Source organism: Coptis chinensis, chromosome 8 (assembly GCF_015680905.1).
Source record: "Coptis chinensis isolate HL-2020 chromosome 8, ASM1568090v1, whole genome shotgun sequence".
Classification (NCBI taxonomy): Eukaryota; Viridiplantae; Streptophyta; class Magnoliopsida; order Ranunculales; family Ranunculaceae; genus Coptis; species Coptis chinensis.
In genome coordinates, this window is record NC_141463.1 from 14590831 (window position 1) to 14612781 (window position 21951).

The following is a 21951-nucleotide window of genomic DNA, read 5'->3' on the forward strand; positions in this document are numbered from 1 at the left end:
ATTTGAAACCTGATACATAATGGGTGCATCAGAAAAGGTATATATTACTAATTTAATGAAAATATCTTGTAGCCCCTTTGACATATATCAAAACGGACTAAATTTATAAAATTGAACACTTAAAGTAACAAGCGAAGAATACAAAGCGATGATCCAGATTTCAAAGCTTAAACAATTTAAGTTTATTTGCAATCTAGTTGGATCACCTACTTGAACTTTTTTTTTTCTATAGAGAATCTCTTACTTGAACCATTTGTAGTATATAGTACATAAGTTATACAAAGACCCAAGTCGAAAATTCATGAGACCATTTCATCACCCCAATGAGTTTTTTTTTTCTTCTTTTTATATTCTAGTATCTAATCCAATTCTAAAATAAGGGTGTGAGGGACACATGAACAGGAAAGAGGGCATACATATTCAATTAGAACAAACACAGAGTTGGAAAAGATGTTGGGCATTCTAATTGACCAAGCCAGCACACTACTACCAACATTCAAGGGTGCACGAACTCAAGTTAATCACCACACTACATTTTTTTTTTCTAATGATAACAATTGTTCAAAAGCCTGAGATATATGAATTTTTCTTCACCTTCTTCTTCTTCTCCATTCACCTCTGTTTCTTCGCACTCATTCTTTGCTTTTCTCGAAACCCAACCACTTAACTATTCTCAAACTCCAAACCCAACTTAGTAATCTCCGTATTTTTATCTACATTGTTATATACAAAGAGTTATATACATAACACATACATGCTTATACATACTAGTGTAGTACAATGGAGTTGAAAAAGTTTCTAAGGTCACTTGGTTTATCAGAATAGTTTATAACTACAAAAAGTAGAGTGTTTTCTGGTTTTGGTTTAGGAGTTATAGCTTTCGTTCTTTTTGTTAACTGTTTTTGTTTCTTAACCATCCTTTAAAGGCTTCTCTTTTTATACCCTGTTGTTCAAGGCTTTAGTAGTACTAAATCTCCTCTTGTTTCTTGGCCATTCCAGTTTTCAAGTAGGAATAAACTGCCCAAGAAGGAATTTTCAAAGAAGTGAGTAAAAATTCTAGCTTTCTTGCTTTTAATGATGGGAATTTAGTTTCAAACAAGTCCCAGAGTGAGAATTTTACTGGAAATGAGAAAAATATAACAAGTAATGGTTGTGGATAAAACTTATCAAGGGAATTTATCTAGAGAAGTAAATAGTCCAAATAGTAGTTTTGTTGATAGGAATAAGGAGAAGAATGTAAATGATAGGGGGAGAAGTGGGAGAAGTAATAATGGAACAAAAGAGAGTGTGATAGAAAGTGGGCATGTGCAGAATTTGACAAAGGAACATATATTAACAAGTTCTTTTAATGATTCTGGGATTACAAGCATAAATCTAATGATGCTTATCTGTCTTTATCTCAAAATACAGATTAGATGACTGATAATGGCATATTAATTAGAACGAGACAGAGACAGCCACGCGCGCATTAGATTGTTAGAAGATTTGAGGTATCATGAATTGAATTTTCGGTTTTGTAAACATCTTAAGGCTTAAAATATCAAATCTTCCACTCTTGAGACTTGATATTGCAATGTGTTACCAATACATCAATATATGTGTGAATGGTCTAACCATATATATCCATGGACACAGAAAAAAATTGAAAAAAATATAAGAACAATTCCTTATCAAATAAAATATGGGCATGGGATTTCTGAAGCTCTGTACTACACCACTTATACTTTAAATAAAAGGAAAGAACAATTGACTCTACGTGAGGGTCGTGGACGGCAGGATTCAAACCTGCGCGGGCAAAGGCTACATGACTTCTAGTTATGATCGATAAACCACTCATAGTTAGTGAAAGCCACTTTCATAAAGATTTATTCATTAGCTATATGTATTTTACTAACTTCAGTCGGAATCAACCGGTGTTGGTACCTTTCATCGACTCATTAGACATCAACGTTTAAAGTATGAGCAAAGTGCAAACTAATATACACTTCATAGGTACAAAGATAAGTGTCCAGTTGAGGCCAATTATCTGGATTTATCCTCCACAAAAAGCAACTTTTTACTCTGGATTTTTTAAAACCCAAAAAATAAATTCTAGCGTGATTAGAACAAAAACCCCAAAAATACCTTAGCTTTTCCGCTAAAGAACTGTTTCAATGAATTTTTCGGTTGCAACAAAGCCTTAACTTTTCTACCTAAAGTATCTAAACAAAGTAGTATTCAGTAGACAAAGAGAGCAATTGAAGTATAAACTTGAAAGTTTTGATTTTTAGAGTATTGAAGAAGAAAAAACCCAAAATTAACCAAACCCCATCTAAACAAACTCCATTAAAACAAACCCCCACATTATAGCAAAATGAAGCAAACTATTCACATTAGAAAGGTCTAAATTTTCACTACCCTTCATAGATCATATAACCAACACTAAGAGAACAAAAAAAAATCAAAAATTTAAACACCCCAAACCCCAAACCCCAAACCCCAAAACTGAAAACACACGAAGCATAATTTGCACTATACCAAACCCCAGTAGTCATAATTTGCACTATAACAAAACCCAAAATTAGTAACAATTTAAGTCATAATCAAATAATTAAAATACCTGCCAATAGGAATTCCGAGATAAAAACTTAAGAAATTGTGAGATGCCCGAGCAACAATATGGAAATTTGGATACCTGCCAACAGGAAGATGAGAATAAATATTCTCAATTGGAGAGAGAGAGAGAGAGGAGAGATATATATATAGAGCGAGAGAGAGAGATACTTACTGGTGGTCTGAGACAGACAGGAAATCGCAAGTTGCAACCTTTTTTTTTGCTTTTAGTTTTTGTATCGGCGGCGTTAGACAAACTGATGAAGTTTTGGTTTTGTGTTGATTTATTTTTCAACTTACCTTAAAACATAAGCCCGCGAAATATCTGAAAATTTTGGCGCATTTAGTGAAAATTTTGGCCAAATAACTAAAATGTGGGAACGACAACATTTATCAGCACCCACTTACCCTAAAGAATACCAGCGACGTATATGGAAGCGTGGCCGATATAATAGAAAGCGTAGCCGATGTTATAGTTGTTGCTACCCTTTATAGGGTTGCTGATAAATATTATCATTATCGACGCTTAAAAACGTAGCTATTGAACTTTAACAAAATATAAACTATTTTCTTTAGAAAATAAAACATGGAATATCTTTACCAACTGTTAAAAGCGTAGCAATTAGTGCCCCACAATGTACACTACCAAAATTTATTTGCTACCCTTAAATTCGTCGCAGATGTTGTATATCAACAACAGTTTGAAAGCGTCGGTAATAATATGGTCGCAAAAGGTCCCATCTCTTGTAGTGAGAGCTGGAACAACGAATCAAGATCCGCCTTCTTTCATATGTTGTGCACATATTGGCTGGCAAACAGATCAGTAAGCCGTTCGAAAGTTTTAATAGAATCAGGTTCGAGAGAGAAGAACCAATCAAGTGCGCCATCCTTGAGACTGGCTGGAAATAGTCGACAGTGAAGATGATCAAACTCAGGAGAATTGTAGAGGGCCAGACTTTGAATGTATCGAGCCACATGTTGACCGGGGCATGTGCTGCCATCATACATTGGGAAACGTGGTTGGATAAAATCCTGAGGAGAGGGTTTAGTGAGGACCTCAGCATTGAACGGAGACGTGCGGTATGTCTTAAGAATCTTTTGAACAATCCGGGTCGCATCCTTTCTGACCGCACTCTGGTCTATCCTGTGTGATAATTCGTTAATCTGCTAATTAACCTCGTTGATGCCATTCTCGGCATAACGTTACCTTTGGTTTCTTTGTTGGTAAGCGTCTATTGTGTTTGTAAAAGCAGCATTTTCTTACCTGAGCAAGGAAATGCTTTCATTTGTTAAACCCAGCTGGTTTGCGAGGTTTTGAACTTGAGCTTCGAGGCTGACCATGCTTCGTGGGCTTGAGAATTGTAGGTTTTTGAGTTGGGTTAAGGTGATTTCTTGTTGGTTATTTTAATCGTTTTTGGTATGTTTACAAACAAAAAAGGAAAACGTTTTTTTTTTTAAGTCCAGAAACCGACCTTTAGTTTGGAACGTTATTTTTTGACAATAACGTTGAGAGTTGACCAAACGTTACACTCTCTCAATCCTATAAAAACAAGGCTTTACAGCAGACCAAATACACCAGTTTTTCATATCTTTCCTCTCTTTAAGAAAAACTTTTCTCCCCGATAATGGCGTGATGAGACTATTAGTTCTTGTTCTCTCTTCCGGTTTTGGTTTTTGCCGTGCGGTGATCATCAAGACTTTTACAGAGGTCGTTGTATCACGGAGGTTCGCGGTATGTCAAATGCGCACGGGAGGAACGGACCCATAATACCTTAAAAGAGCGACCTAGTCGGCTTTCGACCTTCCAATTTCATTGTTAATCCTGTTTTTGCATATTGTTTTCCAACAATTTTAAGGTAGGCCGGTACCGGTCTATGCCAAACCGGTATGTGAGTGAGTAGGTCCCAGAACCAACCAGCCTCCTCACTTGCACTAGCCAAAGCAATCAACTCAGACTCCATAGTAGATTGTGCTATAATGGTCCGTTTCTTGGACTTCCAAGATACAAAGACCTCCACCAATGCGAGAACACATATCCACTAGTAGCCTTAGAGTCTTACGAAAGAGTATTCCAATCAAAGATCGGTGTACCCTTCAAGAATAGCGGGGAAATCTCTGATAGTGAATACCCAAATTGATTGTTCTCTTTAGGTATCTCATTAACCTGCCTATTGCTTGCCAATGTTCAACACTAGGGTTACTAGTGTACCTGCACAAAAGACCTAATGTCAGGTCTCTTGTCTGTTTAACAATGGAACACGAGGAAGGAAGCCAGTTCAAAAACGACAACAACAATAATCGCCCTTTCAAGTTTGCCGGTCAAAACTTCAAACGGTGGAAAGCAAAGATGACATTTTATCTGACCTTGGTGAAGGTTGATAATGTTCTGACAGAGAAACGACCTACGGTGGAAGATCTGTTGGAACCTGCTCTTACTGTTGCTGACACAAATGGAATGCTGAGGATTTCAAGTGCAAGAACTATATCCTGAATGCACTTTATCGATGACTTGTACCGATTTGCATCGCTATCTTCCAACCGCTTCGATGTGTGGGATGCCCTGCGAAGAAATATGACAATCGGGAGGCCGCTCAAAAAAAAGTACGCTTTGTAAGTCGTTACCTTAAATTCGGATGGAAGATGACAAGTCGGTTGTGACTCGGTGTCACGACCTACAAATAATTGTTCATGAAATACTTTTCGAGGGAATGAAGATTGACGAAAGCAATTTCAAGTTGCGGTCGTCATTGATAAGCTTCCTCCCTCATGGAAGGATTTTAGGAACATTCTTAGACATAAATCCAAGGAGTTTTCGATGGAGAGTCTCATTATGAGACTCGGATTGAATAAGAATCCAAAACGGGATCACAATGAGGAAGTGGCTATGTCATCCGCCAAGGCTAAAGTTAATATTATAAATCAAGATGCTAATAAAACCAATTCTAATCTGAAACCTAATAAAAGGCAATGAAGAACAAACCTAATAATAACAAGAAAGCTCCACATAAAACCGAACCGGGTTAATATGAACCAAAGGTTACCAGTAGACATGATGAAGTTGTATGTTATACATGCAAAAAAGGACATTATGCTCAGAATCGCAAGTACCAAAATGAGGCTAATGTCACCGAGGACACCTTTGTGGCAATGATAACGAAGTCAATTCTGTCAATGTCTCGAGGGATGGTGGGCTGACATCGGTGCTTCTAGGCATGTCTGTTTTTGATAGAAACCGGTTCAAGAGTTATACTATTTGGAACCGGGAAGTTCTATTAGGCGACAACCATACTATCAAGGTTGTAGGTTCCGTGATGTGGAGTTGGTGTTTACTTACGGGAAGAAAGCGGTTTTGAAGGATGTTCTTCATACACCCGATATTAGGAAGAATTTAGTTTCGGTTTTATTTTAAACAAGGCCGGTTTTCAGCAAGTGATAGGTAGTGATCAAGATGTGATCACTAAGTCCGAAATTTTTTGGCAAGGGATATGCATGTAATGGGATGTTTAAGTTGAATGTTGCCGACATGAATAAAACTTCTACTCGCTACATGATTGCTTATTCATAATGTTTGGCATGGTAGATTATGTCATATTAATAGGAAGTATGTTAAGAACATGAGCACATTGGGTTTAATTCCTATCTTGAAGAATGATGTTTTTGTAATCGTGAATCATGCACCAAGGCCAAAATCACTAAGAAACCTCACAAGTCGGTTGAGAGAAGTACAAATCTGCTAGCATTAGTACATTTCGATATTTGTGAACTTGAAGGTGTTCTAACTAGAGGTGGTAAAAGATATTTTATTACCTTCATTGATGATTTCTCAAAATTTACCTATGTTTATTTATTGAAGAATAAGAGTGATGCTTTAAATGCTTTTAAAGCTTATGTGATTGAGGTTCAAAATCAGCATGATAGAAACATAAAAGTAATTCAAGTGATAGAGGTAACCGAGTATGATTCTACCGATTTTAATCTTTTCTTACAATCACATGGTATAATTCACGAGATGACTCCTTATTCACTGAAATGAATGGAGTAGTGAACGTGAAGAATAGAACACTTAAAGAATTAACTGTTGCTATGTTGCTTAGCTCTGGAGCATCCTCAAGTTTATGGGGTGAAGCTCGTTTTTTAACTGTATGCTATGTTTTGAATAGAATTGCTAGTTCTAAGACTAAGGTTACACCTTATGAGCTATGGAAAAATAGAAAGCCCAATTTGAGTTATTTCGGGGACATGGGGTTGTCCGCCTTTGTAAGGAAGCATGACCCCAAAATCTCTAAGCTTGATAGTAAGGCCTATGAGTGTGTCTTTTTAGGCTATGCTATGAATAGTAAGGCCTATAGATTTCGGATATGAAGAGTAATGTTATTATTGAATCATCCGATGCCGAGTTTTTAGAAGATAGTTTTCCTTATTTATCTAGAAATAGTGGGGGTGCATCTTCCTCTAAGACCCTACCAAAGATGTTTCTGCTTCTGATGTATCTAGATTGCATGATAGGGACACAGGCACTGTAACTGAACCAAGAAGGAGTAAAAGAGCTAGGGTCGCTAAAGATCTAGGATCTGATTTTGTGACGTTTTCTTTGGATGGAGATCCCTCCTCCATAGAAGAAGCTCTTGCCTCTTCTGACTCTGAGTTTTGGAGAGAAGCTATTCAAAGTGAGATAGATTCTCTCATGGAAAACAAGACTTGGGAGTTAGTGGATTTGCCTCCTGGTTGTAAAACTATAGGAAGCAAATGGGTTTTAAAAAGAAAGTTTAAAACCGATGGTTCAATAGAAAAGTTCAAAAGCCGGACTAGTTTGTCAAAGGTTTTCGACAAAAAAGGAGAACTTTGACTTCTTTGATACATATTCACCGTTACTAGGATAACTTCAATCGAGTATTATTATCTATTGCTTCTTTGTTCATAATCTAGTTGTTCATCGATGGATGTTAAGACGACCTTTCTAAACGGGATTTAGAAGAGGAGATTTACATGGAACAACCAAATAGGGTTATGTGGAACAAGGTAATAGTAAAAAGGTATGCAAGTTAGCGAAGTCACTTTATGGTTTAAAACAGGCACCGAAACAATGACATGAAAAATTTGATAATTTTATGATTGCTAATGGTTTCTACATAAACGAAAGTGACAAATGCATATACTATAAGTACCATGATGGAATATGTGTTATAATATGGTTATATGTTGATGATCTACTTATTTTTGGGTCTAATTTGCAAGCGGTAAAAGAGACCAAAGACTTATTGTCTTCTAACTTTGATATGAAAGACTTAGGAGAAGCAGAAGTAATTTTAGGGATTAAAATTAGAAGATCATTAGATGGCATATGGTTAGATCAGCCACACTACGTTGAGAAAGTGTTAAAGAAGTATAACTATTTCGATTGTAAGCCTGTTTGCTCACCTTTTGATTCAAGTGTTAAATTGTTTATTAATAATGGTGAACCTGTGAATCAGAAGGAATATGCTAGTATCATTGGTAGTTTAAGATATGCTACTGATTGTACAAGACCTGACATTGCCTATGCAGTAGGTGTTTTGTGCAGGTACACTAGTAACTAGTAACCCTAGTGTTGAACATTGACAAGCAATAGGCAGGTTAATGAGATACCTAAAGAGAACAATCAATTTGGGTATTCACTATCAGAGATTTCCTGCTATTCTTGAAGCGGTACAATCGATGTTGATTGGAATACTCTTCGTAAGACTCTAAGGCTACTAGTGGATATGTGTTTGCATTGGTGGAGGTCTTTGTATCTTGGAAGTCCAAGAAAACAGACCATTATAGCACAATCTACTATGGAGTCCGAGTTGATTGCTTTGGCTAGTGCAAGTGAGGAGGCTAGTTGGTTACGGGACCTACTCACTCACATACCGTTTGGCATAGACGGTACCACCTACCTTGATACATTGTGATAGCACCGCTGCTATCGGGAGAGTCCACAACAAGTTTTATAATGGTAAATCACGACAGATATCGTCCGTAAGCATAGTAATCGATCGGGATTACATATCCAAGGGCGCAATTGACTATTGATTTTGTGAGATCCGGTGATAATCTTGCGATCCATTTACTAAAAGCTCGCCGAGAAAAAAGTGTGGACTCTTGCCGTAAGTATGGGATCTGAAGCCTATTGTAAGATAAATGTATATGACGGTAACCCAACCTAGGGGATTGGAGATCCCAAGAACTAGGTTCAAAGGGAAGAACAAGTCATAGAATGTTTGAGTATAAGACATACAATGATACTTATCGTCCCGAATTTTAGATAAGTAAATTGTATGTGATCCCCGGCGATTAGAGGTTGTAGTTTTTGGGAAAACTCTTAATGAAGTTCTATGGTCCTTATGGACGGAGTGCCTAAGCTACTGAGAGCACTCTTGATAGAACTCACCTAGTGAATGTGAAAGTATAGGCGCTTTTCTATGAGAATGAAGGCTGATTCTTTAGATCATTCACTTAATCCGTGATGGAAGCACGGGGCCTTTAATGTGCGAAGTTTGGAAAGAGAACAATGAGTATGTTATGCGTGATGATAACTCATTGTATATACAAGACCTAAGTTCAAGACTTCGTCACTTATGGATCTTATACTTTGAGTAGTCTTCACTACGTAAAGGTTTAAGTCTTGAACACCTTTATCTATGCTTGATATATTGGAACTAATAGTGACCGCCATATTTCTTTTATTTTGATTTACAATTATTAAAATAAGTGGGGATTGTTGGTTATTTTAATCGCTTTTTGGTATGTTTACAAACAAAAAGGAAAAACGTTTTTTTTTTTGTAAGTCCAGAACCGACCTTTAGTTTGGAACGTTATTTTTGACAATAACGTTGAGAGTTGATAAACGTTACACTCTCTCAATCCTATAAAACAAGGCTTTCTGGCCAGACCAAATACACCAGTTTTTCATATCTTTCCTCTCTTTAAGAAAAACTTTTCTCCCACGATAATGGCAAGAGACTATTACGAGGCCGTATCCTCTTCCAGTTTTGGTTTCTTTGCGGTGATCATCAAGACTTTTACAGAGGGCATTTGTATCCCGGAGGTTCCGCGGTCCGTCGCGCCGTGAGGAACGGAGACCGCAATACCTTAAAGAGAGCGACCTAGTCCGGCGCCTCGGCTTCCAATTTCATTGTTAATCCTGTTTTTGCAGATTGTTTTCCAACATTTCTCAAGTAATTGAAACCACAGACGGCGCCAATGTAAAGGGTGTTTTGGTTTTCCTTTAGGAGTAGTGAAGAGAGGGGAATGGGTTGAGGTTTTTGGAAAGACCGAAGTTTATTTGATGAGCGAAATGCCTCACGTATCCTCCCCTTGGTTTTCCGGGGAGAGGAATCAGGTCTCACGTAGTTCAAATAGGTGGTATTTATAGGCTTGTGAAGTTACAATTCTACAGGCACGTGTGCTTCTTGCACACGTGTAAGGTGGAGATTGGGAATGAGTGTTGGGTTGGTTTTAATATAAGTCGTGTGTTGATTGGAGGTTGGCGCGGTAGTCCCTATTTCCCGGTGGGGGGAAGTACAAGTAAGATTTTGGTAATGATTACTCCTAGTGGTGACTTTATCTGAGGCGTTCTGTCTCTGGCCATTTGTTCGTACTGAGACACCCTTGATTGAGCTTAAACGTACTACCTATATGAAGGGAGTTGCTCATAGATCGGTCTTGGAAGTCGATATTGGAGCTCGCTTATGCTTCACGCGTGTGTGATATTGCATATCCCCTACAAAGTGGAGTTAGTGGATTGGAAGCACGGTTCGCTAAGGTGTTTCTATGATATTTTTCACCAATTTTAAATGGTTACACGTATCCTAATTATCATGTGAGAAATATCAAGGAGCACATTTATTCTTGGGTATATATTCAAGGAGCCGCCATTCGTTTCCTGCTTTCCTTCTCATTCCTTAGCTACAAACTTTAGTTACAAAAAGTTTATTTCTACCCATCTTTACTATATAGAAAATTTTGGTAGCAAAAAAAAAAAAACTATATAAAAAATTTGCAAAATCTAAAGTATTGTATTTTCGAATCTGGGCTCTCCTATCAGCAAAAGGTACGCATATACGGTCCCACAAAGTTTTGACTTAAGAGTCCTGAATCCAGTAAATTGAAAGCAAGTAAATTGTCTGTCACGGTGGCATAATGGTAATTTTTACAGTTTCTTTTGTTTGTTTTTTGTTTTTTTGGCTTTTTGAAGAGCAAAAATGTAATTTGGCAAGTTTAAAAATTTGTTTTGTTATCAAACGTGTCGCGTGTGGCTCCTGTGTCGGGAGAAAAGTTTGCCGTCGGTGGCACTTTAATATCATCAATATTACAGGGGCAAAATTTTAAGTCTTCTTTTTGAAAAAAGAAAGAAAAACGTGGTTTGCCACGTGCACAAATCTTTTGCATTTTAAATAAAAATTGCGCTTAAAAATAAGTGAGAATAAAATAAAATTGTCAAAAATAAATGTGTGTTATGCGCTCTTGGGACGCTATAGATATTGAGAATTTTGATGTTTGGCCGCTTTGACCGCTCACGCTCCGCTTTCGCTCGCGCCCAGCACTGTGCTTTGGTTGTCGGACAAAATACCAACAACTCGTAAGTTTTTCGTTTCATTTTGAATATTCATAGATATATAGTAACCCTTTTACAACATTATTGTGATTGTGTTTGTGTTTGTGAATATATTTTCATGTAATCATCAATCAAATTCCAAATTCATCACAAAAGAGGATATCCAAATTCTTGACAAAAAAGAGAAACTTTGCTCCAAAATCATGATGAGAAATTGAGAGGAGAGATCTTCACAAACTCAAAGTAACCAAAAACTGAAATCAATGGAGAATTGGAAAAGGACTAGTGCTAAAATCAAAAGTCACTATCAATAGTATACTTATAGAGTGGGACTGGAGAGATAGTGTGATGTGACCAATCCTCAATTTCCTAACAAGGAAAGCAGCTCCATTCTCTCCTGCTCCCTCCAACTTACTCTCTTCATACAACTCTCCTTTACCAAGAGAAACCTTCTTTTCTATTCCTTTTCGCCTAAGCGTTTGTCCCAAAGAGATTCTATACACCTTCTTCAGCCAATGCACGCCACCACTCTTCTACATGCTTTCATCTTATAACGGTTTTGGACATAAATCACAAGATTTAGCAGCAAGAGTGCTATATCCATATCTGGAACTGTATGATTAGATATCTTTAGTTGAGTAAGAACTAGAGAGGTTGCATGGAGTCGTTGAGTTTCAATTTTTCAAACCTTTAGTTGCACTATCACTATATTCCACCCCATGCACGCACTATCAATATTACAAAAGAGTATGCAGTGTCTGGATTACATGACGATTATAATTACTCTTGTGCCAGGGTTAGAAAATTGTTGATTTGTCCAAATCATTCAGTATATGAGTATTTGTGCAATTTAACATGGTTTAGGATGTAAATGGTATGGTCAAATGATAAACTCACTCAACCACCAAAATATATAGCCCAAACTCTAAATTAACCGTAGGCCGCATCAAACTTCAGACTGCCTACAAAATCTTGATATATCAGTTATCATCGAAAACTTTCAAATCAGGGATTCGGCTACACCGCCTACACGTCTTATACATTTTTTTTTTCGCTATGAACACACGTCTACACGTCTTATACACATGACTATCGTTATTTGCCAAATATTTCCGGAAAATACTGTCTAAGTTTCAAAAATAGCAAAAACACTTTTCTATGGTCTAAATAGGATAAATGGAAATTAGTATGACCAGTTGTAATATGACTATATACTGGTTCAGATTTCTCTTGTTCAGATTGAAAGTATAATTAGAAGGTGCATGTATTCTTTAAGGGTTTTATATAGACACTACTGATTTTACCAAGGGCACCACACTAAATACAAAACAAACGGATCCTAGAATTAGGATTGAAAAGAATAATTTTTTAAAATAGTTTATTAATAATCAAAACACAATTTTTCTTTTACGAAATTTTCTAATATTTAAAATCAAATAAGAAAGATTTATAAAATTTATCACTAATTGAACCCACTGATTTATTTATTTTTAAAAAAATGGTTAAATTATAAAATTTATCAAAGTTTGGAAGAACCCGAATCAAATCCATAATATTTTCTTCACATTATTACAGTGGAAATCAAAATAAAACTTAAACTTTTAATTAAATTATTCAATTGTACATTTGAATATACCCATTCATTTGATTTTATAGAAGACGATTAAACTTTTGAATTTTGTCAACATTGATTCAATGGAACATAAAATAAAACCAAACTAATCAAAACTAATTTTTTTTTTTTATATAAAAGATAAAATTCTTAGTGGTGTCTATTTCATCAATTTTTAAGTGGTGTCTATTTGGTTTTAGGATCCGTTTGGTTCTGTTTTGGGTGTGAGCAGCTTTTGGTATAGTAAGTGGTGCCTTTATGAAACCCTTCTTTAATTTTGGTTTCCTCCAATTTTCAACTTCTAAAATATATCTAAACACCTTTAATAGAGCGTACCGAGTTAGCCGATGTAGCTTGAGCCGCCATCACATAGAGGCGTGGGCGAGCTAGCCGTGCACCGCGCTTTTATCCAAACCCGATTCACCATCTGTCCTTTTTAGCCTCGTAAGCCTATCCGGCGTCCGTCCGGGCTTTTTCTCCAATCCCACTGCAACACCTCCTTTCTACACGCTGCTCAACGCCGAGCCGACCTCGCCAACTTAACAAAAAAATCGACAAATCACAAATCTTCTCAACCAAAAACCAAATACCCATGAACCAACGCTCTACAGAGAAACCACCAGCAAAAACTGATCAACAAACATCCACTCCTCTCCTGATCAAAAAACCAAAACCGAAATTCCATATGGAAAATAATCATTCGTAGTTAGCTATTGTTGTCTGCTCAACAGCTCCAAACAACTCAATCCAGATAAGCAAAAATCAATTACCGACAGCTACAGGTAACAAGATTGGTTATTTTCTTCTTTTACTATTGTTGTTACTGTTAAATTAGTTGTTGTTGATTATTCTTTTGTTCCACCAAAAAAATTCGTTCTAACTTGGTTTTTCTTCTTACCACATCGATAAACCAAAACCGAAAGATTTCAAATTTTTTTTTTAAATGCTCAATGTATATATGGTATCAATATTCCCATATTATATTGAAATTCTTTTTTGATAAATTATTTCAATGTCTCTTATAGACATTCTAATGATTTAGGTTCTATGAAATAAGACCTGGCTAGCATGATTCTTAATGCTTAGCAGAGACGCTGTGTGTTCTAATTATAACACCCTCACAGTTGCACTCATATTCCCCTGTCTTGGTTTGTTCCTTTGTTTGTGTTAGTTCCTCCTGACAACTTTTAGACTTGGTTACTTTGATGCTAATAATCGTGTATGGTCTATAAGCGTTTTTAAACAACTTTGATAAAGTTTAGTTTTTTTTTTTTTTTTGATAAGTTAAATTTTTGGATAAAGTTTAGTTACGATGTTTTGTACCAAAGTATGCTTAAAATCGTGTTTGATGTATGGCATTTTGAAGCAGCTTTGATAAAGTTTAGTTATGATGTTTTGTCACAAAATAAAACTCGCAACCCAACTTCTTATAAACTCGCGAAATATTTATTTGTTAGTGTAGCCTTATAAATAGTTAGCTGAATCCAAATGCACTTCATAAAGTTTTCCTATCCTACGAAACTGCTAACAATTGCTATGGATTTGTTAGCATGTCCTTTGTGTTATTTTCTCTTTGAATTTCAGTTCTATTTCGATGTCCGTGGGGTTGAATAGTTGAAGTCATTGTAGGTAACTGCTTTTTATATTGTGCCCTGTCATGCCTACAGTCTCAGTTTAATTGATTTGTTGCATTTGTTAGTTTACTTTTTTGTTATTCATGTTATTTTCTCTATTTTAACCCTCATGCTTAGTTTGACATTCACCCTCTTTTAAAAGATCCCACTAATAAGAATATACCTTCTCTTTCTCTCCCTGAGCTGTTTGTCAATTGGAATGATATATTTTTCAAAGACCCAAAGTGCTTTTCAGCACTCTATGAAATTGGGTCCCCAAATTAACGCCAATCAATCTTCTTCTTATTTGAACCTATTGTTTATTTTTTTACTATCTACCGACTAACCATTGTGGAAAACCCCTTGAAATTGATATTAACGTCCCACTTTTGCTGATGTCTATAAATGAATATTCCCCAGTAGGATGTCTCTTGAGATTAAGCTATGGTTCATTTCGTTTTTCTTAACATCATTGGCTGGGTTATTTTTTTCGGTTGATCATGCCTCTTCAGCTTCCTGTTGTTAAAACTTTTGTTTGCTTCATCAGGGTTTTCTTTTGTACGTTTCAAGCACTCCACCTTCTTCGAAACTTTATTGCTCCTTCTCGCACAAAACTCCACTTCTCCATCTTTCAATGGGTACTATTACGCTCTCACCATTGACATACAATTCAGTAAAACCTTCGCAAAGCCAAGGTATTTCTTTTACTTTTAATATAGTTGCTTATCTACATTGAATTTATTTTATTTTATCAAACAACAATCTCAGCTGCAAATTGGAATAATATGGGTACCTTTAGCATTTATATTTTTTGATTGTGGATATCTCTCGCAATTTTGTTTGGTTTTAGCTGGGCGATTTTGTTATGGAACATATGGTGAAGGTATAAAGTATTGAAGATAGTAGTTATTCATAATTGTGATTTTTTATTTTCCTATTCACGGCAATAAATTGTTTCTCTCAATGGGATTTACAATGATCAGATAGATTGACAATGGAGATTTCAATTCTTGGAAACGACAAAGCTTTGGAGATAAATGGCAAAGTTAGTTATCGGTAAGCAATCTTCAGTGCCTAATTTCGGTTTTGGTTACTATCCACTGTAATTTGTAACCTTTGATGAAACTGTGAATTTACTTTAACGAACTCTTTCATTAGTAAGTTGTCTGTAATCGCTTGCTACAATTTTAAATTAGTAAGCAAACTTTCCGTATACAGTGTACAAAGTTCTATGAGCATTTGTCTGAATTCAAATTTTTAATTGCTCATTTGTCTGAATTCACGATAACTGAATACAAAGTTTTAATTGCTCTATGATTTGATAGTTTTGTTGTGTTAGCAAACTCCATAAACTTAGAGGGTTTTGAACTATTGATATTCGAAGTCTATTGTATAGATGTGTTACTAGACTTACAATTTATCATGAACTGACTTACGCTTTTCTCATTTAAATGGATAAACTAAATGTATCACTCTGGATCATGCTTGAAATTTCTTATGTAGGTTAGGAATAATCACTATAAAGAAGCACCCAATAATTTTTACGGGCGCTTAGCTTCCGATTCTTTTTCTTTTCCTCATTTGCACTGCTTCTTTTCTCACTCCAATAAATGTTGGCCATATAGGTGCATTGTGATAATTTTTGTTTCCTATCCAAGTTTTCCTTGATAGCCTACGGAACGGACCGATGGAAAGTAAGGGGAGGCATTACAAGATTGTGGGACTCCACTAATTTTAAAGATAGAAAATAGCTCCTGGTATGTAATTTCTGCTCTGGGATTTCAAGCTAAGCACTATTCAGGCTTCATACTTATTGGTATTTTTAAGTTTGTATTGCATGACTACTTTATTTTTCCTGTTACGAGCAGCTAATATAAATTTGAAATCTTCATCACGGATAGGGTACTCATGTCCATATGGAGTTTTACTAGATAAATATTTTTAGAATTCAGAAGTGTATTGAATAACAACATTTTGAAGGAAGGAAATATTTGCACCATGGAGAGGTTTGACGTGTCATTAGCAACAGAATATCGGCCTCTGCAGCGTGATTACAAGATTTATCTTACAACGGAAACTGTGATCAAGAAAACCGATGAAGACGGGCTTGACATCCCAAGACACAAATTCAACTTCTTCGAAGTTTGACACCATTCCAACTAAAGTTAGAGCAAAACTCACCTTACAGGTAATTTAAGTTATTAATACTCGAACACCTCTCTAATATTTTTTTGTCAGTTATGGATTGATTTAATTTATCACAAATTTTCAAACTCCAACGACAGATGTAATTTGTATGTTGAAGAGAATTGGCAATATTACTAAAAGAATTGGAGTGAACTTTACGAGAGATTGTCATCATGAATAAGAGGTACATTGCGTTCTTGGTAGTGCTATAATTTTTTTCCTGGATTTTTATGGTAGCCGAGTTGCTTTAGCTCTCTACAAAACTTCATTCTATCAACGATGTATTTTTTCCATCATAGCTTCTCTTTATCCATATTTAATACCAGACACCTTTATTTAGTTTTAGCTTTAGTTTCCTATAGAGTTGAGATATAAGATAAACTCAATAGTCAGATTGTAAGCGATTGAACTATGGCTGCCTTTCTTCTTAAAAACAAATCTTAAGGTCTTGGTTCTTAGTTATGACTAGACTAATAGGTTTGTCGAAACTCATTCTCAAGTGTTATTATTATTAGACTGCACTAAACTTGGAGGGTTTACTAATTAAGAATGAATTCTGTAAAACTCCCACTGTTGTATTTGAGACTGCCGCTAAATAAGAAAGAATGCTGATATTTTGTTTGCCTTACATAGCCAATTGAATTTGCACCAACCTTAACATCCTTTTCATTTTGCTAGGCCGTTTGAGTATACCGTCTGAAAATTTAAAAACTTCTCTTTCGCCGTGCAGAAACATTTTACAAGGAGATATACAAACTTGGACCTAGAATGTGGGCTGTAGTTGATTGGTTTCCCATAGGATATGCTTGCCAAGAAGAATGTGAGTTCACTTTATGTAAGCTATTATAGTGAGGAGTTCGTTAAGGTGTCCAGCGATTTCTATGGAAGCTTTGGTGGTACAATTGAACAAAGATCTTCTTGGGATGCATGTTGTCTTCTAAAACTTACATGGGTATCCTGCTTGATAAAGGGACAAGGTAAGTGCTGCTTATACAGAGTTTCTTATTAGGTGTGATGTCATATACATCCTTCATTACCTTCTACATGTCATGACCCTTTTCAAGTAATAAGTTGATCAACAAATTTAGGATGCACTTAACGTATTTATCACCATCTTCCATATTTACTCCCCCAAAATTAGTCTCATCGAGACTTTCTTCTCATTGACGATTTTTTCTAATTAGCTTTGAAGCTAAATTATGTACTTAAAATATTTCTGAAATCTCTTTTATATTTTTTGAATGTCGGACATTGTAGGGTGGTATCAATAAGACAAGAAATTCAAGTAAATATTGAATGGATTGGCGATGCCGTTTTGCACTTCCAATGATTGCAGAGGATGCAAGTCCAAAAGTCCAAATTCAGAGGTCATTTTCTATACAAGTATACACCACACTCCATTGAAATTTGTGCGACTACTAGCTGTATTATATTTTTCTGGGTGAAAGTGACACTGAGCAAATGCTTAGGCAGATGCCTCGATGCTTCTTTCCTTTTAATTGATGGTTTTCAGGTCTCACTTGATTTCAGAGTTCAGACTATTATGGGTGCAATATGAGTTGGAATAACAAAATGGTACTATTGTGAGTAACAATATGATGATATGAGAGTTCAACCCCAGAGACTAAAACATTAGACTCTGCTTATGATTCTTGCGGAAGTGCTTTATGATGGATGTACTTGAAAGTCATTTCTCAATTGTGTGAATACGACTTTTTGAAAAAATAGATTTATGGCAGAATGACATAATATTTTTTTGCCTCTTAACTTTTGAAATCATCCTCTCTCAATGATAATCTATGGTCACAAACTTCAAATTGGGTGCAATTTTTAATGTAAGAAATGAATTGCATGTAGGGAGGCGTGTTTCTTACAACCATTTCAGAGAACATTTGTGATTTACCAATGGTTAAAGAAAAGCTTGAGAAGTAGATAGTTGTCACCCTACAACTCCATTTATTTAATAAGAAACAGTTTACTTCGGTATGTGATTCATCTATTAGGTTTTTCTTTACAAGCTAAAGAGTTAATTAATACTCAATACTAGGTTATCCGTTATCACAAACATTATTCATTGATTTATATGGTGATATGTATTTTTTTTACTATCCATAACTAGGTCTAAATTTTTCCAGTGGTTTTTTCTTTGGAATTTTCTTGCTTTTGGTATAATTTGAAGTTTTGAAAACAAAACCTATAGGATTCATGAACATGAGTATATGCTCATAATAGTGTAAACAATTTAACAATTCTTTAATCCATTTTGAAATAGCCAATTCTCACTACAGTACGACTTATTAATAGTGTTTGACTTATTAATATTATAAACAATTTAACAATTTTGTGCATGAACGCCTATAATTTGTAATCGTTGGCGTTGCTTTAATATTATTGGACTGACAAGTAAACTGAAGCCAAAATTTGGGATTTAAGTGTATTAATGCGTTGGTCAGTACTTAATAGTTACTACCTTATACAAAACAGGAAAATAGCTTTAATCACAAATCGTGCGGAGCACGTGCCATGAACTTGTATTTAGTAATGGGACTGCATTTTTCCACACTCCTTTTTGACACTTCCAAAAGGTCAAGAGACAGGAATAACCTTGGTTCATCACTAGATTGGGAAAAAGTGAAAGACCGAAACTTCTTCTTCCTCACAGGCCCTGTAGGTACACTTTGACTTCATTGATCAGTCTGTTATTTACAGATTCCCAAAGCTGAGAAGAGTGTTTAAACCTCCATTGTTCTTTACAGATTCCCATCATCTTTAATTACTCCACCAGCTTGGTTTATAAGTCTCATGTAGTTCAGTATATATTCATCAAACATTGGCAGTTTTGTTGCCCTTTGAATTGCATTTACGTACCAACAAATGTGAATGGGTAGTATGGGCAGGAAAAATCAGAAAGATTAAGTTGGTTTCAAAATGGATAACACGCCAGACAAATGAGACAACTAACTCATCAACATTTACTCTTTTCAGTGCTCAACTGCTTAATAGCAATTGAAGTGAAATAAATATTTCAAAAAATCAGAAAGCTTGAGTTGGTTTCAAAAAGAACAAATGTAATTTTCTATGAACAACGAAATATTAGATCAATGTCTATGTCACGTGTTAAACCCAAGCGAATATGCAAAGTGGGTAGCAGATTGCTGCTGGTCAATTGAAAAGTATCAAAACTTTGTTTAATTCCATGTACTTCTTCCAGTTTTTGTAGTACTGTAGTAGAACGGTGGTTGTAGTCTTGTAGAGGCCTGAGTCCATGAACAGTTCAGCGGCCCTAGATATGTTGTATTAGGGCATCACCAACGGGCCTGTATCCGAGCCGTTATCTTTAAATTTGAAAATCCAATCCAAAAAACGGCCTACAATACACCCCCTAATAAACAGAGGGCCGGCTCTGGAGCAAGGCCAACTAGGCGACCGCCTAGGCCCCCACTTGTTGACAAAAAAAAGGCCCCCCATATTCTCCACCCACTATCTAATAAATTCCATATCCAAACATTAAATTGACCCAACTGATTTAAGCTCAACCAACAAAAAACAAAACCAAACAATACGGTTCTATTCGGTCTCCTAGAGGTTTTCTCTTTCCGTCTTTTCTATTTCAAAAAAATCGAAAGGTTTAACTATTTAAGGTTAGTTTAATTAAAAGAAACAGAAAAACTAAAAAAATAAATAGAAGAGAGAACCACTAGTTTTGAGGAGTTGCAAACAAGACTGCTACGCTACTAGAGGTGCTCCCAATATACATGTTTTGTACGTTGGAAAAGTCATGTGGAAAGTGTTAAAGCAATTAAAAGTCAAGCTCCACAGATAAGAGATGCTTTAGTTGAATTAAGGGATACTAGTGATGATCTAAAGACTAAGAGTGAAGCTAAGTCTCTAGCCACACATGATATTGAGAATTTTGAGTTCTTGATTGGTATGATTGTTTGGCACACGATATTGAATGGTGTTAATATTGTTAGCAAACTCTTACAAACTGAAGATATGCAGATTGATGTCGCTATTAGTGAATTGCAAATGTTGATTTTATTTTTTAAAAAGTATAGAGAAATCGGATTTGAAGAAGCAATGATAGAAGTTAAAGAAGTTGCAAGTGCTATGCAAATTGAGCCTATTTTTTGTGAAAAACATATCATTCGTAGAAAGAGACAATTTGATGAAAACATGGATAAATAGGTGCCACTGTCAGCTGAAGAATCATTTAGAGCCAACTATTTCATTTTTATTGTTGACCAAGCTGTTAGTTTCTTCTCTTAAGAGTAGGTTTGAACAGTTTCAAGTATATGAGAAACATTTTGGGTTCTTGTTTAATTTGGAGAAGTTGAAGTTTATAGACAGAGATAGTTTAAAGGCTTCTTGTGGTAACTTAGCAGAGTTTCTGAAACATGACAACATTTTTGATATTGACGGGACAGAGTTATTTTTGGAATTGCAACTTTTGAAAGAAGTTTTACTAGATGACGCAAAGAAGGCAATTGAAGTGCTAAACCATTTGAACTTAAGGGCTAGTTGCTTTCCAAATGCGTGGATTGCTTTAGAATATTATTAACTATACAGATTATAGGTTGCTTCTCAAGGAGAGGAGTTTTTCAAACTTGAAGATGATTAAGTCTTACCTTCGATCGACCATGTCGCAAGATAGATTAAATGGATTAGCTATGCTATCTATTGAAAAAACTTTGGCAAAGGAGCTTGACTATGCAAATGTAATAATTGATTTTACAGCTAAAACTGTGAGACGAGGAAATTTTCGATGATACTTTTACTTGATGTAATTAGTTCGTGACTTGGTGGGGTTAGATTTCATTTCCCCTACTTTCAAAATAAATAACAAAAAAAGAAATTTGCCTATATAATTTTTTTTCTTTCTTTCTTTTGTTAAAGCTTAAGGCCACGCTTTGAGAGCTCGCTTAGGGCCTCTCAAATCTCAGGGCCGGCCCTGCCCCTAAATGGGCCCCTAACTTATAATCCTGGATATGAGGATATCTCTCTCCATTTTTATCGATGTTTTTAGGGTTATTTAGACTTTATTTGGTCCTAACAATAGTGAGTTTATTAGGGTTTGGTCCAGAAAAGCTTGAATATTAGGGTTTAGTTCTAGTTCTAGTTGTTGACTGTCAGTCAACTGAGTTGACTGTGGTCAATCTGATTGTATTTTTGAAATGACAATAATACCCTTCACGTGCAACATCACGTGAATATATAAGTTAGACTTTGATACAAAAAATAAAGCCATCTTCTAGGACTTGGTCCCTACTGTTATTTGACAAATTAGAGTTTAGTTCTACTGCTTGTCAATCAAAGTCTAGCATGCTAAGATCAACCACTTGGAGAACGCGGAGCCTTTCTTGCTCGGTCGT

At 35.7% G+C, this 21951-nt stretch overlaps 2 long non-coding RNA genes across 15 annotated transcripts; both read left to right on the forward strand.

Moving 5' to 3' along the window:
• The first annotated feature begins 13088 nt into the window (after positions 1–13088).
• LOC147480137 (uncharacterized) lies at positions 13089–16498 on the forward strand. 13 transcript variants are annotated; one of them, XR_015206795.1, is made up of 6 exons: positions 13090–13561; positions 14940–15087; positions 15243–15275; positions 15376–15448; positions 16064–16149; positions 16373–16498. It is a non-coding gene; the product is annotated as an uncharacterized LOC147480137 (long non-coding RNA). The 13 variants fall into 13 exon arrangements; XR_015206794.1 differs by lacking the exon at positions 16373–16498 and having other exon boundaries at positions 16064–16240; XR_015206806.1 differs by lacking the exon at positions 16373–16498 and having other exon boundaries at positions 13095–13561; positions 16018–16240.
• A 64-nt stretch (positions 16499–16562) lies between these two features.
• Positions 16563–18318, forward strand: LOC147480138 (uncharacterized). 2 transcript variants are annotated; one of them, XR_015206601.1, is made up of 3 exons: positions 16563–16580; positions 17310–17556; positions 17837–18318. It is a non-coding gene; the product is annotated as an uncharacterized LOC147480138 (long non-coding RNA). The 2 variants fall into 2 exon arrangements; XR_015206600.1 differs by lacking the exon at positions 16563–16580 and adding an exon at positions 16735–16763.
• The last annotated feature ends 3633 nt before the right edge of the window (positions 18319–21951 follow it).